This window comes from Ambystoma mexicanum, chromosome 10 (assembly GCF_040938575.1).
Source record: "Ambystoma mexicanum isolate Mex_15411 chromosome 10, UKY_AmexF1_1, whole genome shotgun sequence".
Classification (NCBI taxonomy): Eukaryota; Metazoa; Chordata; class Amphibia; order Caudata; family Ambystomatidae; genus Ambystoma; species Ambystoma mexicanum.
Window position 1 is genome coordinate 1,220,163,359 of NC_090932.1, and position 22,845 is coordinate 1,220,186,203.

Sequence of the window (22,845 nt, forward strand, 5' to 3'; positions counted from 1 at the left end):
CTTGTGTATGTGAAGTTATAAGCTTTCTTGACAAAATACTAGAAACACCAATATGTGGCTGAAGATCCTTTCTTGAACGCTCATAAAAAGAAAAGGAATAGTGACATAGTTATGCATGAGATGCAAATGAAGATATAAGCAGGAAACCACTAGATACAAGCAATATCTAGAAAGGGAATGATACGTTGGTAAGAAAAAGATTTGGACGATGTGTTCTTTTAAATGTGTAAAGAAACTTTGTAATAAACAATAACATAAAAAATAAATAGCCACATATGTGTTGTTGCAAACAGGTCAGTATCATATCATTCAACTGTTTTGGATGTTATACTATAAATGAAACCAAGAAAATGTTACCACTGTAATATCTATGTATGCTAAGCTTTATTATTTGTTTAAATATGAAAAAATTACATAATGCTAGCATCATTTTTTAAATAAATGTTGGTACATTTAGAAATGTTCCTTTTTTATACACTTGAAAACACAGGTAAAAAAGTTAGAAAAACCTAGACAGCTATCCATTTCTAAAATCTGAACTCAGGATACCATGTTTGTGTAGATTTAAAATACTGTGCATCTTTTTATTTCTTAAAACTTCATAACAATTTTGAAAACGTTTTATTTTTTTATAAAGAGTAAACCAGAATCAAAGATATCAGAGCACATAACAAAGAGTGCTAAAAAAAATTGTAGGTGAAGACAATGGGCCTCATTACGAGTTTGGAGGTAGCGATGCCCTTAATAAGGGCATGACTGCCTCCAAACTCGGGTCCGGGTCTGGGTTCCCTGAATGGGGAAATACCAGGCCATTCCGACCTTCGAGGGCCTGTTATTTCCCCATTCACAGAACCCGGACCATCTCCATTCCCATTTGAGCCCCTATAGACCAGAGCAGGTCCCGCTAGTGGACCTCGTAATAGGGCGGTAAGGGGTTAACGGCTCTGGCACCTTTACCGGTGCCGTTAACCCCATACTGCCCACCTCGTAATGAGGCCCAAAAAAAGTTCTTTACCAACACTCAGGAAGTACAAGGCAGAAGGTCAGGGGGAAGAGGGTTCCAGAAGTGTAGGCATTGAAACAGAGCAAGCTAGAGTCAAGCAGATAATCCCCTTACTCATATTACGTCTAACACCAATGGATACCTGAAATTCCTCAGTCAGAGGAGGCAGTTGATGGAATACAATGGCCATACAAATTCCAGGCAGCCAATTTTAAAATGTATTCTGGTTTCCACTGGACGCCAGAGCAACTCGTAAAGAATAGTAGAAATATGGTTGCATGTTCTATTCCTGACCAGAAATTGATCAGCAGCATGAAATTAAGAGTTTAGTGAATGATAAACACTTTGGAAATCATCAGAAAGTAGAGGGCTTCTGCCATCAATGTGCAAAGGAGCCAGAGCCTAAACCACGGTGCAAAATAATTTGGAGAGGATCAAAGGATTGACTGCCTGTAGCAAATACAGTTGGAACTCTCCAGCTTGGGATTTCTTAATAATGTGTTATTGTATGGTCAGTCTATCATACATATGGAACACTAAAGTCTTAGCTAGAAGAGTTAATGTGGGACAGCAGCCATTGGTGTTTATGGCAGCTAACCAGGTGTGGATCGAGAATATTTTATTGAAGCTGGCAAACAGCATACATTCAGTTTTAGATGATTTCAATTTCGAATATCCTATTAACATCCAGATTTCAATGCCTTTTAGACAGTTCCTAACATTGTGGAAATCACTGGCGAAGGGATTTTAAAACATGGGTGGTTATCATCAGAATATTGCTGGTTGTTAGCTTTGTATCTCTGAATGATACCATCAGGTAGTTGTACACAAAATGGACCCATCTGGAACACTAAAAGGCACCAACAAAGTCGAGAACAGAATGGTCCAATCTGAATGGCCTACATGCCAATTAAGAACCAAAACAATTACTTTCATGACTTCCAAAGGCCAACGCTCAACTAGGATGCACAGAAGAGATTCATGGGACACTGTATCAAAGTATGCAAATGTATATCGAGCAGTATCTATGATATGATGAATGCCATCCTGAATATTAAGGAGTGCAGACTCACAGGAGAACCTGAGCTTGGGGTTCAATTTTATTTTCAGAATGAGAGATGCACTACAAAATTCAGATATCTGCGTTTATATCAAATGAGACTTTAACAATCACAAACGATTTTCCCTGAGAGCGAAACATCAAAGCTACTTAAGCAATGCCCCTGGTGCATGTGCTGACCCTTATAAAGCATTTGCCTGGACTCTTTAGGCCTTATTCATGGAACTTTTATTGCAGTGCAAAGTGATTTTGCACCAGTGCAAAGTCAGTTCAAAGTCACTGTGCACTGCAAAAATACACTCTGCACCGCTCTGTGAATCAGTATGTGTTTAGTAGAAGTGAAAAGTCAATTGCGTTTAATTTTATTGATCTAGTACTGTTAAAAGGGATAGCCCAGTCTCTCTGCGAAGAAAACCGCGTTTCAAAGTTCTGATCTTAGACCGACTTAGCTGCCATTTTAGGTCCGTCCGCCATTTTGATTTCTACTCTAAAGTGATTCTGTGTTCTATAATGGTGGACAGTGTTTCCCGCTTGTAACTAAGCCGTCCTGACATTTGTACATAAGTTAATGTCTAAACTGTCCGTTGGCCGAATGTTTGGGTCGAGTAAAGAGACCTTGTCCCATGCCTGACTTGTAGACAGAGGATTACCTGCGCCAACAAGTCCGATCGGTGGACATACATCAACTGCAACGCTGTCTAAATACTGAACGTGGACACTTACTGAACTACATTGTATAGGACGTTTGTTAAGGCTTATTGTTAAATCCGAGAATACACTGTTGCCGTTGTGACTTGTTGATATGTAAACTGAAGATGATCCACATGCATATAGTTGGACAAACTAGAAGTGAAGTCGGCACGAACCCTAGACCGAGTATCATTAACCTGTAGAGGGGCTGGACATTATGATCAGAAATTAAAAAAATGTGTAAATGTTTAGACGTCCAGTACCCCTCACTTCTCACACCGAAAAGGCTGGTATTCGCTGTGATGTACTGTGATGTACTGAGGGCCAGGTAGCTATCTGATACTTTGTTTCTTTATAAACTGTACAGTTGTAAAATAAAGATCTGTGAATCTTTATAAGCCTGTGTTTGGTGTATTTCCTTTTGGGGTACTCAGCCTCGATATTTTCCTGTGCTTTTACAAATGGCGCCCGAATAGGGACCCTCAAGATTGATGCCATCTCATTGAAGGTTGATGCGGCTATTGGACCGGGATCAGACGGCGTAAAAGGGGGCCCCTTTCTTGGATGAGACACAACACCTCAGCAGCGCTGCACAACCCGATCCCTGGACTGTGAACCTGCGGTCCGAGTCGGCATCTTGACGAGGGTCCATATATCGAGGCGGACAGATTTGCCAAAATCACCAACCACATGGGACCTTTGTTAGTACTTTGAAATCCGATTGGACCTCCTTAGGATTTTATCAGGTGAGTCGTGACACGATTCTTAAGTGTCCTGATAATTAGTTTTGGCGGATTGCACTCGCGAGTACAATTATTGACCAGGTAACACCAGTATTCTGATATGCCTGGGAAATTATCTGCCTGCTTCAGGGTGTTATTCCGCAGTGACAGACAATCTTTGGAATTTGGCTGATCAGCACCAATGGAGGGGTCGCTGGCGTGTACTATGTACTGTAATCACGGCATTGGTAGCATAGTGTTTAATGATATTTGGCACAGACAAACTAGACACGCTTCCGAATTTCAGTGGCCAATCAATGGTAGTTTCGAAATTCCTCCTATTGAATATTTAGAATCCATATTAATAAAGAAAAAGACTAGACCGGCAGCATTTGATGTATTACAGAATTGGAAGAAAGAAGCTCTGCAGCAATTTAAGAGTAGGGAAAAGCATGCGCGCCGTCATATGACGAACGCCAAAAAAGCGTTGTTATATGATCAAAATAAACAGTCTGAGTCAGTTAGGAATATAGATCGGGCTTTTCACTTGGTATCCAGAAAATGTTTCCTTCTAAAGACTTTCATGTATCTGATGAGCTGGTTGACAAACTTTTAAATGAACGAAGGCCTGGTGCCACTGCACCACCTCTGTTTGTTCCTCTTCCTGCTGTTATTCCTCCTCCCGTAGCTCCTCCTGCTCCTCCTATTGCGCCTCTTAATGTTCCTCTTCCTCCAGCTGTTGTTCCTCCTCTTGTTGTTGCTCCCCCGCCTGCTCCTCCTACTTTGCCTGCTGTTACGGGTCCGGTGGGTTTGCCTGCTGCACCAGTGATAATACCTCTATTTCCGAATGTACAAAGTTTGCCTATTCTCCCTCTTCCAAGTGGTTCTGCACCACTTGTAGTTGGTCCGGGAGCGATATCAAGAATTGTAACTCGTAATACTGTGTCTCCAGAGAGAAAACATGAATTGACTGCATGGGCTAGACATTCCATGTAGAAGGGTGAACATGCTGATGTTTTTGCCATACTCTCGAACTTTTTTCCTGATAAAAATGTTTTTATTGAAGGATTAGGAGTTCATCTACAAATAATGTGGAACAGGTTAAATGATATAGATCTCCCACAAGGGTTAAGGGATCTGAATATTTTAGCATTTTCTAGAGATACTGCGTAGAAAGTACATGAGCATGTAGAGAGGGTTTTTGAGTATAGAAGGGAGTTGGAAAATTTATGGAATGAAGATGTAGATGGTGATAGTTTAGACGCTATGTTAGTACAGAAACGGTTCTTTCCCTGTCGTAAATCGATATATGAGGAAACACAGATTTGTACAAACGATACGATTAGGTGGATTTCAGACATGTCGATAACTCCTGTTGAAGTATATGACACGTATAGTCAGTATACACTAGAAATGCAGAGGAAAGTGATACAGGTAATGGTAGAGTACCTACAGGATGAATGTATAAAAAGAAAGATTTGTTGTCCCGCAGAGTTATTGAGTATTTATAAGAGGGCTTTTTCGGTTGATGCTTCTTCGGCTGCTTTAGCGCTCAATCTAGCTCTGTTGCTTAGTAAGCTTTCGGAATTGCCTACTTCTCAGGTGCCTATGAGAGAGGTTGCTCTGACATTTGTCCCAAAAGTTGAGATTCCAGCTGATCCTGCAACAGGTGCAGTTGCTCAAGACATTCCTGCACATTATGTGTCGCAGTTCATTCACGTCCGTTCTGGAGACAGGAAGTGAACACCATAAAACAATCTATCCTCGATATTAGGAAGAATCCGACAGGGTTCTATAAAGAAATAGAGTCTGTTTTGCAATCATCAGTATTTACCTTAAGTGATATTGACTTGTTATTTCCCATACTCCTGCCTATTGACTTGTGGAAACAGATGAGGACTGTAGATGATGTACCAGGGTTAGGAGATACATGGGATAACATGGTTGGGCTAGACAGAGGAAGGCCAGCTGGCGAGAGACCACCACAGGTAATACTAACTTTGCCTATAATTCCAGAAAGAAGGATTATTTGGGACAAACTTACTGCCTGTGCCCAAGGAAAGTCTGAGGGTGCTACCGAGTTCTTTAATCGGTTCGAACAAGTATTTTCAGATTTCAGTGGACAAGATTTGAGCACAGAGTCTGGGAAACGATTATTCGTGGACAAATTTGTGCATGGATTGCTGCCTGACATCCAGTCACAAATTATGTCCTCCGAGAACGCTTGGCAAGCGAAGTCTCAATCAGAAATATTGCATATGGCTCAGTACTATGAGAATCGTGTCAATAACGAAAAAGAAAGAGTTGAAAAGAGAAAAGGAGACTTAAAAACAAAAGTTCTATTGCAGCAAATTGTCAGAGGCCCTAGAGGGGGTAATTCGCAATTTAGGGGTCAGTATGTTCCACAGGGAAATGCGCCATTGGGTCCTGTAAACATAAACCAGTGTGCTTATTGTAGACAAGAGAGTCATTGGCGTGCACAATGCCGATCCTCCAGCAGAGGTCGAATAATGCATTTGGTAATATGGGTAGACAATCCAGAGGCCGCCCTGGGGGAGGGGGTCCGGGTAGAAGTCAGTTTTCGCAGGATTCACAGCAACCTTTTTCACAGGATAATTAGGCATCAAGTGTGGATAATAGAAACATGTTTGATCATCCTTCTGCTGCTTACCTCTCCGAAGAACTTCCTTTCAATGACATTCGGTTTCGTTAGGATTGCCCGAAGCAGGGTTTGGAACCAATGCCTATTCTTGTTAATTAGAAAGGTCCCTACATTGATATGATAGTGGGAAATAGGAAACATCTATTCTTGACAGATACAGGGGCACAGAAGTGTTCCATTGACCATTCGCGGGTTCCAAACTTTCCACTGTCAGGGCAAACCAATGTTTCTGCACGTTTTTCTGGCGCACCAGTAGTCTGTCTGTTTTCCTCACCGTACCGATTACTTTGGGTCAATTTACGGACCACTGTCCATTCCTTTTGACTACAAATTTTGGAGAGAATTTGTTGGGGTTGAATCTGTTGAAAGAATTAAATGCGGTAATTCATTGTTCTTCTGATGGAGTGCGTTTGACGATTTCACCACAGCAACTTTCTGTCTCTCAGTTCTTGACCAGACCTTTGCCGCCGGAATTCAGTGATGTTCCGGAGTGTTTATGGGCAATTGACGACAATGATGTCAGTGTTTTGCAAATTGAGCCTGTTAAGATTATTTTGAAACATGGAGTGAAGTTGCCACGTATTCCCCAGTATACGATCTCGGTCGATGGTGAGAAAGCTTTGAAATGCATAGTCTCCGATTTTGTGCATCGTGGGGTGATTGAGGAAATTGCAGGTAGTTTGTGCAATAGTCCAATTTTGCCTGTTTACAAGAAAGGTGATAATGCAATTCCTTTCCGTTTCATTATTGATTTACGTGCCATCAATAAGATCGTTGCTCCACAATTTCCTATTGTACCCGATGGGATGACTATACTAACTATGATTCCGGCTTCAGCTACTCACTTTAGTGTTGTGGATCTTAAGAACGCCTTCTTTAGTATTCCGATACACAAAGACAGTAGATACTTGTTCGCGTTCACCTTAGGGGGACGCTCGTTTACCTTTACCCGTGCACCAAAAGGTTACACAGAGAGTCGTAGTATCTATAGTAGGGCTTTGAAAGAACAGCTCAACACACTTGAGTTGCCTACCACTTGTACACTGCTTCAGTATGTAGACAATCTACTCTTAGCTGCTGACTCAGAGAGGGCACAGTGTTGTTGCTTATCCACCTAGTACAACATGGACACAAAGCTTTGCTTAAAAAAATTCAGTATTGTCGACAGGAGGTCGCCTATTTAGGCTATCTCCTGTCAAAGGAGGAAAGAAGGTTGATGCCTGAGTGGATAAAAATCATTTCTAGCTTGTCTGTCCCAAATACACAGAAGGAAGTTAGAGCCTTGATAGGAATGGCTTCTTACTGTAGACAGTGGATCCCAAACTTCTCCTTAGTGATTAAAGCAATGTTGGCTTTGACGAAGAAGGGCATTTCTTCGCCATTGCTGTGGAAACTTGGAACACCAGCAAGCATTTGATCTGCTCAAGACTGCATTGTACTCTGCACCAGTTTTGGCACACCAAACTATGAAAAGGCCTTTGTGTTATATGTGCATGAACGTGATGGATGTGCTTTGGCTCTATTAACGCAGGAACATGGAGGGAAGAATAGGCCGTGTGGCTACTTTTCTTCTGCCCTTGATCCTGTTCCATGCACCTTGCCAAGATGTTTGAGAGCTGTCGCTGCTGCCGTTGCGTCCGTGAAACAGAGCGAGGGAATTGTCCTAGGCCATGCTTTAACCCTGATGGTACCTAACTCTGTAGATGTTCTATTAAACAGAACACAAACGCAACACCTCACCTCCGCACGATTAACGAGATACACATTGATCTTGTTTGCACCGCACATTCAAATAAAGAGGTGTTGTGTTCTTAATCTGGCTGAACTTTTACCTTTCCCGCCATGTACTGCTTGCAGTGACGAAAAGTCACATGAGTGCCTTTACACTACAGAGCAAGAGACGAAAGGCAGAATCGATCTGAAAGATACTCCTTTGAATAACCCACAAGGGGAGCTGTTTTATGATGGCTCCTGCCTCAAACTCCCAGATGGTACATCCACAGCTGCTTATGCAATCACCACATTGAGCACGGTCGTGGAGACCAAATGAATCATGTAGAACTCCGCGCAGGCCGCAGAGATTATAGCATTGACCTGAGCTTGCAAACTTTCCGAAAGGCTTACCGTAAATATATATACTGACAGTCAGTTTGCCTTTGGGGTGGTTCACAACTTCGTCAGACTTTGGGCAGAACAAGGTTTCTTGACCTCACATGGCACAAAAATCCAGTGTGGCTCCTTGATAGTATGGTTACTCTCAGCGCTTGCACTCCCTATTCAGCTAGCAATTATGAAATGCGCAGCATATCAGAAGATTATAGATAATGTAGGAAACGGGAACGCTTTCGCTGACCAGATAGCCAAACAGACTGCCACTGATCTCTCTTAAGAAATGTATACTTCAAGGGAAGCCACAAAAGCCTGTACTCTGGATGAGGGTATTGAATCTGTGAAAAACATTCAAGCTGATGCCACGTTAGAGGAATCTAAGAAATGGGCTGAGGATTTTGCAAAATTGGATGAAGATGGGTGTTGGGTGGACAAAGTTGAGGAGAAATGGTTACTGCCTGATGCATACGTTATGATGATGGTTGTTATGGCTCATGGTCCCACCCATATTTGTGCACGTAAAGTCACCAAAATGTTGCAAAATGTGTGGGTAAATGACAAAATCTCTAAAGTAGGTGAGCGCTTTGTCCAAAGGTATATGATTTGTCTGCAGCATAATGTGGGGAAGGGCACATCGACTCCTAGGGGTAGTTTTGTTCCACCTTCTGTCCCCTTTAAGGTAATACACTTCGATTTCATTGAAATGGAGTGCTGTAATAACTACAAATACGTACTAGTGGTTATCTGTGCTTTTAGTAAATGGGTTGAAGCCTTTCCTGTCAAAGATGCCACAGCTATGACAATGGCGAAGACCATGCTGAAGGAATATTTTCCAAGGTTTGGTTTGCCAAGAGTCATCTGGCCGGACAATGGTCCACATTTTATCGCTGCTGTAATTCTGCAGATATGCACGGGATTACAGATCGATAAATGGTTCCATTTGGCTAGACACGCACAGAGTGCTGGATTAGTAGAAAGACACAACGGCATCATCAAGAGCAAGCTCGCTAAGACGTGTGCCGGCACCAAACTGAAATGGCCGGACGCCTTACCGATCATGTTATTGTCTATGAGAATGACCCTCAAACTAAGACTGGGCTCTCTCCATTTGAGGTGGTCATGGGTAGGCCAACTAATATTTGGAACATACCGAAGCCCCGTTCTTTACGTGAGGTCGAAAATGTACTTCTTTCTGACTAATGTGGGCAATTAACTAAAAATCTGTATTTCATTTATCACCAGGTGCGAGAGGGCTTACCTGTAAGATACGGGGGCCCCGGTCACAGCATAGGGCCAGGAGACTGGGTCCTCACCAAGTCATTTGAGCGATCTTCTTGCCTCGCACCTCGTTGGCGGGGCCCCTATCAAGTCCTCCTGGTCACACAAACATTGATGCGAGTGGAAGGCAAGAGGCATTGGATCAACGTGTCTCACATCAAGAGGATTCCTTACCCTTTGCCACACGCTACAGAAGATACAGAACCCCTCACCAATGCTGCTCCAACGATCACGAAGCAGTAGCCAGCATCAAGAGTGCGTCGGAGACTCTCCCTGAGCTTGTGGGGCCAGGGGAAACAGCCATTTCATCTCCACACTCTTCAACAGTCCCTTTTTCAAAATGTGTTCCGAATCTTGTGTCTGATCTCGCTTTGCATTGGCCGCTTCCATCGGGAAGTGACGACATATTCACAGATCACTCAGTACCAGGGATCACAAGGTACGATCTGTGTCTGAGGAAGTAGACTTACTGCACGGTTCGGCTGTGCCATCAAGGTAAAATCATCGAAGTGCTTGTCTCTTTGGCCCGATCTTTTGTACATAAGGGGATTCTGTTGGCTAGGGTTTGTGAAAGGACTAAGAAGACGCTCGGTCTGGTTATTGCCAACAAATAACTTTGGTGTAATCGTTTGAAGAAACAATGCCTGCAACCGCTCCCACTCGTACGGAACAGATAAGAGACAGTGTGACCGACCGTGAAAACGAACAATCGAATGTGTGGGCCCCGAAAACGTATTGTTGTCTTGTGATAATGTTAACTGGTTTTACAATAGTCATTTCCTTAGGTTTCTGGTATCTGGAAGACGTACATCCGCTTGAAAATTTGTTACCTACTGAAAATGTACCCACTGTTTCTACACCTTTTGTGCATCTGCACACTCTATCTCCTAGAGACTCTCTGCACAGACAGAGTTACCATAACAATACTCTATTACTCATTATGAATGCTACACATGCCATTTTTAATAAGTCCAATTGTTGGGTCTGCTTGCCTTTACCGCAACACGGGGATAAGGGACTGGGTTGGTATATTGATCCTTTACCTTTGACAATTGCATGCTATGCTTCTCTAAGGCACTATTCTTTGGCCGATGGAACAATAGCATCTCGGGGAATTTTGATGGAACTAACTTGAACGATTTTGAGAAATGAGTTCTAACGCCCCTGGGATGCTCACTCTTTGCGAATAGGAGCAAGCCTAATATTGCTTCTATTAGGCCTTGTGATAGACTGTCCCGTCCTTTTCAATCTTTGATCTCTTTCAAGATGGCTCCTATAGGCAATAGGGATGCCACGCCACCTTCTTATAATATCAACCACAGCCCTGATTCAGTTTCTTTCTGCATACAGAGGAATGGTATTCAGTCAATGGGTGATTTAAAGGGTTGCGCCAACGTTGCGCCAACGTTGCGAATTTGACTAGTGAGGACAGACCTTTGTATGTAGGCAAACCTGTCTACTTTGTTTGCGGTAGAATAGCATTTCCATGGTTGCCCAGGGATTGGCAGGGAACCTGTTATTTAGGGATTCTGTTACCCGGGGTATTCATTGCTAGTACTATAGAAATGTCAAAGGCTCGTCAACGGCGGGACGAGAATGATGATACTTCAGCGCAAATTGTGGACGATGTAGCTAAATCCATTTTTGGGATTTTGGGGGCAAATACTGAACTCTAAAGATATCAGAAGACTAGCGAGAGTACAGGAGAGGACCATCAACTGGACCACTGACATACTCTATAACATGACTTTAGAACAAAAAGCAATAAGGTTAGTGGCACTCCAGAACTGGATGGCATTAGATGTCATCCTGGCTGAGCGTGGTGGGGTATGTAAATTAGTGGGGTGCGCTTGCTGTGTTTTCGTGCCAGATTCCCCCCCAACAATTTTCAGAGCAATACAAAATATACAGGTCCTTAGTTCAGAAGTGTATGTTCCCGAGGGAAACTGGGATCTTAGTGCCTGGTTCTGGGACATCTTGCAATCTTGGGGATGGAAGCTACTTTCGGTCTTACTGAATATTTTAGGTATTCTGTTGTTTCTTTGTTGTTGTGTACAATGTCTTCCTGGTATGTGTTCAATGTTAGGAAGATATTGTGCACAAGCAATGGTTACATTAGGACACAAGGTGTATACCCCAGAGAAAATATCGAATTAATTTGTGCTGAAGGAAATCTCAGTATCTGACCTCATGGCAATTGATATCTCTGATAGTGATTCAGGATGTATGGACATTGAGACATGGGGCCTCATTACACGGACGGCGGTAAGGGTTAACGGTCACCGTTAATGGCAACGGTGACCGTTAACCCTTACCGCCGTACTACGAGGTCCCTTTGCGGGTTGGTGCTTTAACGCCTGCTTTTTGCAGGCGTTAAAAACCAACCCGCTAAGGGACCTCGGAGCTAATTACGGCACCGCAAAATTGCAGTGCCGTAATTAGCGCCTTCCCCATTCCCATAGAGCCCTATGGGGCAGAAATGGGAATGGGGAAGGGCAATGGCAGAAGGGGGATTTACCACCCCTCCAACCTTAGAATGGGGCGGTAAATCCCCTTTCCGCCAAGGCGGTGCCGGTATTTTACCGGCATGAGCCATGGCGCTAATAGCGCCATGGCTCACCGCCTTCCGTGTAATGAGGCCCATGGAGTTACTTGTAAAGTGACTAGAAGTAGTTTAGCGCTTGGCTTAAGCCAAAAGGAGGGTTTGTTAAACGGGAAATCATATTGTGCCTCCATTATTGTGTATATTGGCCTAAATCCAGTCGCTCTGCGAATAAAACCGCGTTTCAAAGTTCCGATCTTAGATTGACTTAGCCATTTTAGGTCCATCCTCCATTTTGATTTCTACTCTAAAGTGATTCTGTGTTCTAAAATGGTGGATAGTGTTTCCCGCTTGTAACTGAGCCGTCCTGACCTTTGTACATAAGTTAATGGCTAAACTGTCCGTTGGCTGAATGTTTGGGACGAGTAAAGAGGCTTTGTCCCATTCCTGACTTGTAGACAGAGGATTACCTGCGCCAACAAGTCTGATCCGTGGACATACATCAACTACAATGCTAAATACTGAACGTGGACATTTGCTGAACTACATTGTATAGGACGTATGTTAAGGCTTATTGTTAAATCCGAGAATACACTGTTGCCATTGTGACTTGTTGACATGTAAACTGAAGATGATCCACATGCATATAGTTGGACAAACTAGAAGTGAACTCGGCACAAACCCTAGACCGAGTATCATTAACCTGTAGAGGGGCTGGACATTATGATCAGAAAAGTAAAAAATGTGTAAATGTTTAGACATCCAGTACCCCTCACTTCTCACACCGAAAGGGCTGGTGTTCGCTGTGATGTACTGAGGGCCAGATAGCTATCTGATACTTTGTTTTTTTGTAAACTGTAAAGTGTAGAATAAAGATCTGTGAATCTTTATAAGCCAGTGTTTGGTGTATTTCCTTTTGGGGTACTCAGCCTCGATATTTTCCTTTGCTTTTACAGTACCTCACAACATGTATACAGAAGCCTCCAGAGCACGGGTCAATAGGAGGGTTGGATTGGGAAAAACGGAGGGTGAGAGTTATATTACATGGGAAATAAGGGGTAGACAACCCACATTTTGGGTATTTAAGAATGTGTATCGCCAGGTGGTAATACATGTAGAAGACAAGAAAATAGCATATATCATTGACCATCCAAATACTATGTAAGCCATTGTATTTATTTTTAGTACTTATAAACATCTTTACTGAGCTATATTTAAATTGTTCAAAGCTCTCTGGTGGGTGCACTGTAGTAACTATAGTTATCTTAGCCAATCTCACTGGAGGTCTTTTTGAACAGTGTAATTATTTGAGATTTTCAGAACTTGGGTAATTGAGATTTTGCCTCACTTCCAGTGCTCCTCCCACTGCTGCTAAATATAGCTTTCCAAACCTTTTCATATTGAATGTTACTGGGGCCAGCATCCACAGTGAACTAGATCTTAGTGTTCTTTATGGGATGTACATCTTCAGGCAATTGGAGATGTAGTTATGTCTGATGTTCCAATCAACCATTTTGGTTATGGAGACGATCTTAAATGTAATGTAAGATTGGATGGGTAGCCAATGTACGTTTTTTGTGGAGCTGTATACATGTTCGTATATACTTAGACTGAAGACCATCTGAGCAGCTCTCTTTTGGAAGGGTTGAAGATGCATTAACTACTTGCTAAAATGCTATTCCAAAAGTCAAATTTTTTAGTTACCAAGATTTATAGTTGTTGGACCTTGTGATATATGTTTAGGGCAGGTAGGATGTTCTGCAATTGCTTAAGTGAGTGGTTAAGGCTGCTGCTAATCATTGTGATGCAGTGATTGGAGGACAGTAACTGATGAAATGTTAAACTGAGATTGTCCGAGATATCAGAACAGGGGATGGTTTGTAAGTTATGTCATAGTGTGATGATGTTTGACTCTACTGCATGGCTGCAGAATAGTAACTCTGTATTTCATTGTTTCAGGCACAGCTGACATTTGGACATCCATAATTTGGTGCAATGAGGCATGTCATAAAGTTGAAGTTGTTAGGACAGGCATTGTCATAAAGGTGAATTCTCAGCTGTGTGGTTTCAAACACCTACATTTGAAAAGATAATTTAAAATAAAATAAAATCTCTAATAGTGAACGTGTGCAGCAAGCTGGGGAGTGAGGATCCCTACGGCACCCTGCATGTCAAAGTGAAGAGCTTTGATGAGCAATTGCCCCATCTAACCCTATCTGAGTGATTGTTGAGGAATCATACAATCCATTTTAGTACTGTGCTTTTGACTCCCATGTGTAATTGCAAGCTTGTGAGTAAGATCACAAAGTCATCCATGCTCTAAGAAGATGAGAGGTCTAAGAGTATGATTGGCAATGAGCAGTTTGAATCTAAAATCTGCTGTATATGTTTTCTTTGGTCCAGCATTCAGGGTTTGTTGCCTACACTTTCAGTGCTGGGATACCCTTGTAGTATTGGTAGGAATGGGAAAGAGGTGGTCTTAAGGGGATTACTTTAAGCCAGTGATGCTATAGCAATCTGTTAGCTAAGGATGTTGTTACCAGGGAATGATGGTCTATGCCATCATTCCCTGGGAGGGAACAGTATGTGGCGTATATCGGGAAAGGGCTACTTATTCCCTTTTGAGAGCCATCTTTCCTGTGCCCAGTGACCACACATAAATGCAAATTGGAAAGAAAAAATTGTGTCTACTTATTGTCCCTACTTATTGTCCCTGCAGGTCCACAAGTAACACTTGCTATCGAGGACCCTCATCAATTACCTGAAACTGAAAGTAGAAGGTACTCATATTCTGTTCAGGTGGGGCCAGGCCTTTCTATGCTGCCTGGCCCCGCCTGAGCGGAATTCTTCAGCAGATTTTGCTCTTAACAATGGGCATCATGGACAAATTCAATTTCCATAGTAAAGGAGCAGAAATGCAAATAATGCTAAAACGGTGCAAAAAAGTCCTGGTTACCTTGCAGTGAGAAATTGATTAAACGACCATTTAAATAAAGGATCTGATGCTTGTTGCGGTGTCAGAGTGTATTTTTATTGTTATAGTGTGGACGTTTTGTCTAGAAATGGTGGTCAGCTGACACGTGTTTCAACCCCTAAGGGTCTTTTCTCAAGGCGGGTGAGGTATTAGGGGAGGATAATATCCTGTTACGTTTTTTTGCACCGGATGGCAGGGAGGTCTGGTTTCCCGACAGCCCTGGTTAACGCAACCAGGGCTGGCAGGAAACCAGCACAGTCACTGTAGCACTCGCTAGCACCTGGTGCAGCCTCATGGACAATTATTCAAGTATGCAGACCTTCCTGCCATCTGGCACAAAAAAACTTAACAGGATATTATTCTCCCCTTATACCTCACCCGCCTTGAGAAAACACCGCGACAAGCGTCGTTCAATCAATTTATCACTGCAAGGTAAGAAGGACTTTTTCTGCACTTTGTCTACAAGAGGTATTGGGTTTACCTCTTCTTACCTGTGACCCTGCATAGATAAAACCCTATGCAACACATAAATACAGTGCTCAGCACTGGAGTGTTCATTTTCTAGAACCCACCTTCTACCCCATTTTAATGGTAAAAGGGTTCACCACAGAAGAAGACACAATCGTCTGTCACTCTCAAGTGACTGCATTCTAATAACTGGTTAACCTATGAATTATGTTACTTAATGATAAGTATGCATCAAGGTGACTCAATCTCTTAAAATCAATTACTTTGAGGGGAGTGATGTAGGAACAAACCAATAGCTCAAACCCAAACTGTATTATTAAACCTTACTTAACAAATCCTCAGCCAACTTGATAACTAGCTATATTTGGAGTAGGAAAAAGACCCACACTCATGCAAAACTCATGCCTTCACTTGACCAACGAATAGACCCGCAGTTGTAACCCTGCAAATTCACAAACAGAAAAATATAGCAAGATGAATCTATTATTTACAGATAGATGTATCCCTCTGAAATATAACAAATTAAAAACTACTTTTGCAATCAAAACTGGTCGACATGTGAACACAACTTCCTGATAAGAAAAGAGAGGTGCAAAGGTAAGAAACTCAACTGAATGAAACAATAGCAACAAATGGCAACACAGCAAAATATATGGCGAAAGATCATCTGGACGAAAAATAAAGTGTGGGTCTGAATCACACATATTTGCACTTGGCGCAAACAAGGAGAGGCCAGTGAGAATATCTGATTTACATCTTCTACCCTATAGCTGATTTAGAAACCCTGATCCTAAGCAATTTGCAGATGCCTGGAAATGCTCGTATTCAAATGCATTTCACAACCATTTTCTCAAGGGCATTTTAGAGATTCTCCAGGTATCACACAATTAGCTACATTTTTTAAGACTTTTGATCCAAGTTCAATTCACATGGATGAACAGTATTTCCATCAACACTCATAAAAAATTGTCACAGGATATGAACATTTTGCAACTGGGTGGAGAATGAATGAAGTTACTTAAAATGAGCAATTGTGCTCCTTCCAGCCTACATGAATTAGACACCATAGAACTCCTCATTTCACTTTCATGACTAAATCTGTGGTTAGTGAGTGTCCTTCTAATAGACTTCTCTTTAAAACTAATGAAGGATACTACCACAAACACCCATGTGCAGGCCCACAGTATCCCACCATGTCACTCACACTAATCAACATATAGGAATAAAACACTGCATAATACTCTTATGTTATGTTCAAGGAGGGAATCTTGGTGCTTAAAAGAGAAAATCTTCAAGCGATGGACTGAGATCCTGAAACAAGTCAGGACACTTTGGTATAAAATGGAGAGCTGGGGCATAGACGACTCTGTTATGTATTTTTTTAAGCTGCTGCATACCGACGCTGAGGTACAGATTCGCCTTTCACAAAGTGGCAATCTGGAAACTTCTATTCCCACCAATAGAGGATTAAAGCAGGGTTGTGTGCTTGCCCCACTCTATATAATCTGTACATTTCTGATTTTGAAGAAAGCTTAAGATCTTTGAATAAGCATCCCCCCAGATTCGGCTCTGAGGCTATTCGTTGCCTCACCTATGCCGATGACACTGTCATCTTTGACTGTACAGCTGTGGGATTGCAACGTTCTCTAGAGGCATTAGTTGTTTATTCGAGAGAAAATGGCCTTAAGGTAAATATTTCCAAGACAAAAATCATGACTATTGGGAAGTGAGCAGGCGCATGGCTATGCAGCCATGGCGTGCGGCTGTTTCCAGAGGAGCTCCTGCCTAGATCCTATGATATCTGACATTATTGGGCAATATTCTCTGAGTGGCAAACACCTAAACATCAGGGAGACCTAGAGGAACCTGTGGGCCACTGATTGCAGGTTAGCGGTACGAGATAACAGAGCAGCTCACAACGGGAAGCTTCCCGGAACAGAGACGTCCATCCGAATAAAGGGGAAACATGGTGGCCGCCTGCGGGCAACAATGAAGGTAGAGACGCCGGCAGCCCAACATGACTGAAACTGCCAGTGAATGCCCCCGCGAATGCACCTGGACACTGGGGAGACAGAGAGTATTGAGAGTGGGGCATGGCTGCAGCGGATAGCACTGCTGGAGTGAAGAAAGCGCAGCAATGGCTCAAGAGGGAGAGGTCAGTCTACACGCATGGTGCAGCGGAGAGCGGAGGCCATTGGGAGGTGGCTGCAGCCCAGAGCAGCATTGATGAGAAGTGAGTGCAATAGCGAGGGCTAAAGTGAGTGTGATAGCGAGGACTACCAGAGGGGGAGGATCTGTGCAGGAGGGCCCGCACCAGGGGAACCCAACTGTAAGGCTCATGTGACCTTGTGGAGCCATTGGGAGGTCGCGTGGGTTGCGGCCAGAAGCATGCTGCACTGATAACACCCTCATCACACCAAGATTGGGAGAGGGGGCCCCTACAATAACAACGTGCAGGCCAGTGGCACGTGGGGAACAACGTTTTGTCACAGTTTGCAAACTTCACTGTGAAGCCTGCCACATGGGATACATGTGGCTGACTAGTGAGCACAAGTGCCTGTAAGGACCAATCCCAAAGCAAATTGCTGCAACTACAATATAACTGGACACCAAAGGTGTATATTGCCCATTAGCCTGGGAGCCACCACTGGATAACTCCATTGCCCTGAAATCCCATCACAATACTGAAGGAGTGGTCTCTGGTGTGGGCTCCCCCTGGACATGAGTCAAGGGATTAATAGCCTGCAACAAGCTCAGGGGTGAGCAACTAGACAACTCATACTGAGGCCCTCCTTGGGGATTCCCCCCTTGGACAGCAGCATAGCCGCGTGCCCTTGGCAGGACCAACCGGAAGCTGTGCACTGGTGTTGCAACGTAAGGGTCATATTGGTGTAGTAGGCAGCATCACCACCACACAAACACAAGCTGGATGCCTCCCAAAGCTACCAAAGTGAAGGGCAGCCAAAAAACGCTTGACTGCTATACCACTCCTCCATCCCACAAATCCAAGGACAAGATGGCCACGTCAAGCGACAAGGAGAGGGAGATGAATGAAGCAAATGTCCAGATTCTGTCAGCAATCGCGTAATTGAAGACTTTGCTAATCTTTGAGGTAATTGTTAATGTCGAGCTGCTGAGAAAAGACATGGAAATTGGCTGAGAGAACGAAGGAACTGGAATCGCAACTGAAAGAAAATAAGACAAAGGTGCAAGTTAACGACGCTCGTATCTGCATTTTACAACAAAACGTCAACCTCCTTGAGAGCAGGGCGGAGGATGCGGAGGGGAGTGCCAGAAGGAATAATGTCCGCATTGTAGGCCTACCGGAAGGAGAGGGGGATACAGACCTTATGACGTACATTGAAAATCTATTCCTACAAGAAATCGGGACCAGGAACCTTTTTCAGGTTTTCACGATAGAGAGGACACATAGTGCCCTCATTAGGAAACCACCACTGGGGGCCTCTCTGTGACTGATAATAGCCAAAGATTTAAACTACAGAGAAAGGGAGAAGATCCTGTCATACTCCAGACAAGGTGGCAAAATGTGCAGGCCATCAGCTAATCTAGAAGTATATCTGGATTACGCTTTCCAGGTCCCAAAAAGCAGAGCACCATTCTCAGCGGACAAGTCTAGGCTCTGCAAGGCCGGCATGAAGTACATGCTAATGTACCCTGCCTGCCTAAAAGTCCTGTACAAAAACCAAGCCCTATTCTTTGAACAGCCCGAAGATTTACAGGAGTGGATGGACAGGGAGAGGATATGTCCAAGGTTGGAAGAGGACACATCGCCACAGGAACAATCAGTGACCGCAAACACGAACGGCACTTGACGTTCATGAAGAGGAGTAAGAACATCCAGCTTGTGGGAGTAGATGACAAAAATCTGGCGATAGTTTCAGGAGTGAGCAGTAAGTTATAGCGAGAGTGCCCTCTCCCTGAACTTCAAGCTATTGCCTAGGAGGTTCAAGCGGCAGGTTGCTCACCTCAGCGGTTCTCAGCAACGTGAAATAGCAGACCGATCCCAGGAATGCTACCTGCCTATCTGAAGAGTTTGGTTTTGCCGTTTTTCTTTTTTTCTTTTTTCTACTGGGCACTTGTTTTTTCACCCAACTGCTGCGCACACCCTTGGGACAGAAACCGGGAGGTAGTGGCAAAAAACAGGCACGCCTGAGCAGGGGCAACAATGCTTGGCATTGGTTGTTAGTTGGGGAAGTTGGGGAAATTAAGGGGGCTTTTGTGTTGCCAATATCAGTCTCAGCGCAGGGGATCTTTTTATGGTGGACAGGTTGTGTTGCATGGGATTGAGGGTTGAGGGGGGCAGCAGCACTGGCCACCTTTATTGCAACTGTGTGGAGATGGCTGGCGAGTTAAAGGTGTTAACTTGGAATGTCGAGGGGCTGAACAACTTTGTTAAAAAGAATAGAGTGTACACCTACCTCCGTAGACACAACATTGACATAGCTCTACTACAGGAGACACAGCTGACACCCCGATAGTCAAGCCACACTCACTAGACAATGATGGGGGGACTCGTAGGCTCTACGTAATCGGCATATGCCTGGGGTGTGCTGACCCGGCTAGCGCCTACAGTACCATTTAAGGTGATGCAGTCTCGCACAGACAATGAGGGAAGGATAGTACTTGTACAGGCGCTCTTAAGAAATGTAGACATCTCCATAATGAATACATATTCTCCCAACCATAACACAGCAGCCTTCTTCCAGACACTTAACCCTAGGATGGGCCCTTACAGGAATGGTTCATCATATGGGGGTGGGGCAACTTTAACTGTGTCCTGAATCCCTGCATAGTCAGATCGGATTCCAAAGTCCAGAAACCACCCCGCCTACCAGAGCATTACAGTCGCTACTCACAGCATTTAAATTAGTTGACATTTGGGGGCGTTTCACCCGACATCTAGACACTACTCTCATGTCTCCTGCACACACGCAGTTCATACCACACTTGAATACTTCTTTGTTTGTGAAAGACTTGATGGACGACCCCATGACAGTAGAGTACAAGAGCACGGTTCTGTCTGATCATGTTTCACTGCTACTGCAATGGCGGTATGCACCTCGGGCCTTGAAACACTTGTGTGTAGGCATGTTACAAATGCCATATCATATCATATCACCTCTGAGGCCTCATCTCCCAACGTGATGATTGACAAGTGATTCCCTATTGGATCAAGCTTTCCGGGACCACTTCAGAGACAACATTAGGGAACAACACAATGTGGGCAGCGTACCCAGGGCGGGCACTCTGTGGGAAGCCATTAAAGTGGTGGTTAGGGGCAATGCAGTTAACACAGCAGGGGACATTCGGGCCACATTGTGCAGAGAATTGTCCACTGTGGAGAAGGTATTGCAAGCACTGTTACAAACCCACACCGACCTGGGAGATAGGGGAACGAGGGAAGCAGCCTTGCGTCAACAATGTCTGAGCTGCTGGGACCCATTAGGGAAACCTAGCTATGCCAAATATCTAGAGGGCAACATGCTGAGGGGATACACCTGGTGGGTTATTGGCATGGCTGTGCAAGAGGGAAGAACAGCGTAGACCCATCTATTCAGTACAGACATTTCATGCCACCACATATAACACTGAAGTGGGAGTGAACACAGTTTTTTACAACTTTTACTGAAGTCTGTACCAGAAGTTGCCCAGCTCCACTGACCTGGTCACAGAGGACGTTCTAAACAAAATGGATCTCCCTAGATTAGAGGAGAGTGCAGCCAGTGAACTTGATAACCCCATAACAGTTGAAGAGCTGATTAACACAATAAGGGCACTACTTACCAGGAAAACCCCAGGATCTGATGACCTGTCGGGGGAGTTCTATAAAGAATTTACTACATACCTGGCCCCCATCTACTGAATGCCCTAAACAAAGCATATGTAGTGGGCCTCCTCCTGCTCAGCTTGTGAGCGTCAATTATAATACCAACAAGCCCGACAAGAATGTAGCTTCTACCGCCCTTTGTATATGTTCAATTAGGACAGCAAAATTCTGTGGGCCACTCTGGCAAATAGGTTAAAGAAGGTGATAAGCACACTACTATACCCCGATAAAATGGGTTACGTGCCCGGTAGGAACATGTCCTGGAATCTAAGACATTTACACCATGTCATACGCAGTATTGTCACTTGGGATACACTGTATGCCATTGCTACCCATATTCGGTGAAGCCGTTCGGCTCCATTAAGTGGGAATGGTTGCTTGCTTGGTATGTTAGGCTTTGGCCCTTATTTCATACGACGGATATAGATAATATACAGCGAAGCAGTGGTGAGGGTCAAAATTGGGAGGCATTTCCCTGAGCCTTGGGTGCTGGAGAAGGGCACCAGACAGTGCTGTCCACTGTCTCCGCTGATGTACATTCAGGCGATGGAACCAGCGGCAACATACTAGCGATCTGAGTATGTTTAGGCGGCTATACAGGTCATGAACACGCATCACTTCATTTCCCTATAGACTCCCGAAGATAATCTGGAAATGGACATTGAAGTCCTAGCTAGGTTTGCACAGATGTCGGGCATCACAGTTGTCATGGAAAAGTCCTCGCTGTCCCCACTGGTTGGATGAGGGTCAAGTTCACCTTAGATCCTTAGATGTTACTTGAAAGCCAAATCTTTTGAATCTCACTGTGGAACATTCATGGGGGTGACACGGAATACGTGATTTTGTGGGTTGGTGAAACTGTGCTGTCCCACTTCTCAGCAGTTGGACTGAGTGTTGTCTCTAAGTCAATGATTGAATTCCATATAGCCAAAACTGAGGATAAGACGAAAGTCTATGACCACGCTTTGGCTACTGATCAATTAGCATTACGCCCTAGATACTGCAATTTACCCACCAAGGCATGCCCTGGGATAGCCATTGTGGCTATATAGTAAAATATTGCTCTCCCGAATTGGAACATTTTGTAATTTACCTAAGGTTCAATATCTTACCGGACCTGGACAAAACTGGGGCCTGGGCTGGAATACCCCAAGAATTTAGAACTTGCAGGCTATGTGGAGACATACTTGAGACTTCCTAACAAAGTTACCCCACCCCCATATGATGAACTATTCCGGTAAGGGCCAAGCCTAGGCTAAAGTGTCTGGAAGAAGGCTGCTGCGTTATGGTTGGGAGCATATGTATTTATTATGAAAGTGTCTACATTCTCTAAGAGTGCCTGTACAACTACTATGCTTCCCTCATTGTCTGTGCGAGACTGCATCACCTTGAATGGTACTGTAGGCGCTATCCAGGTCAACACAACCCGGCCATACGCTGAGTATGTAGAGCCTACGCTTCGATTATAATACCAACAAGCTCCACAAGA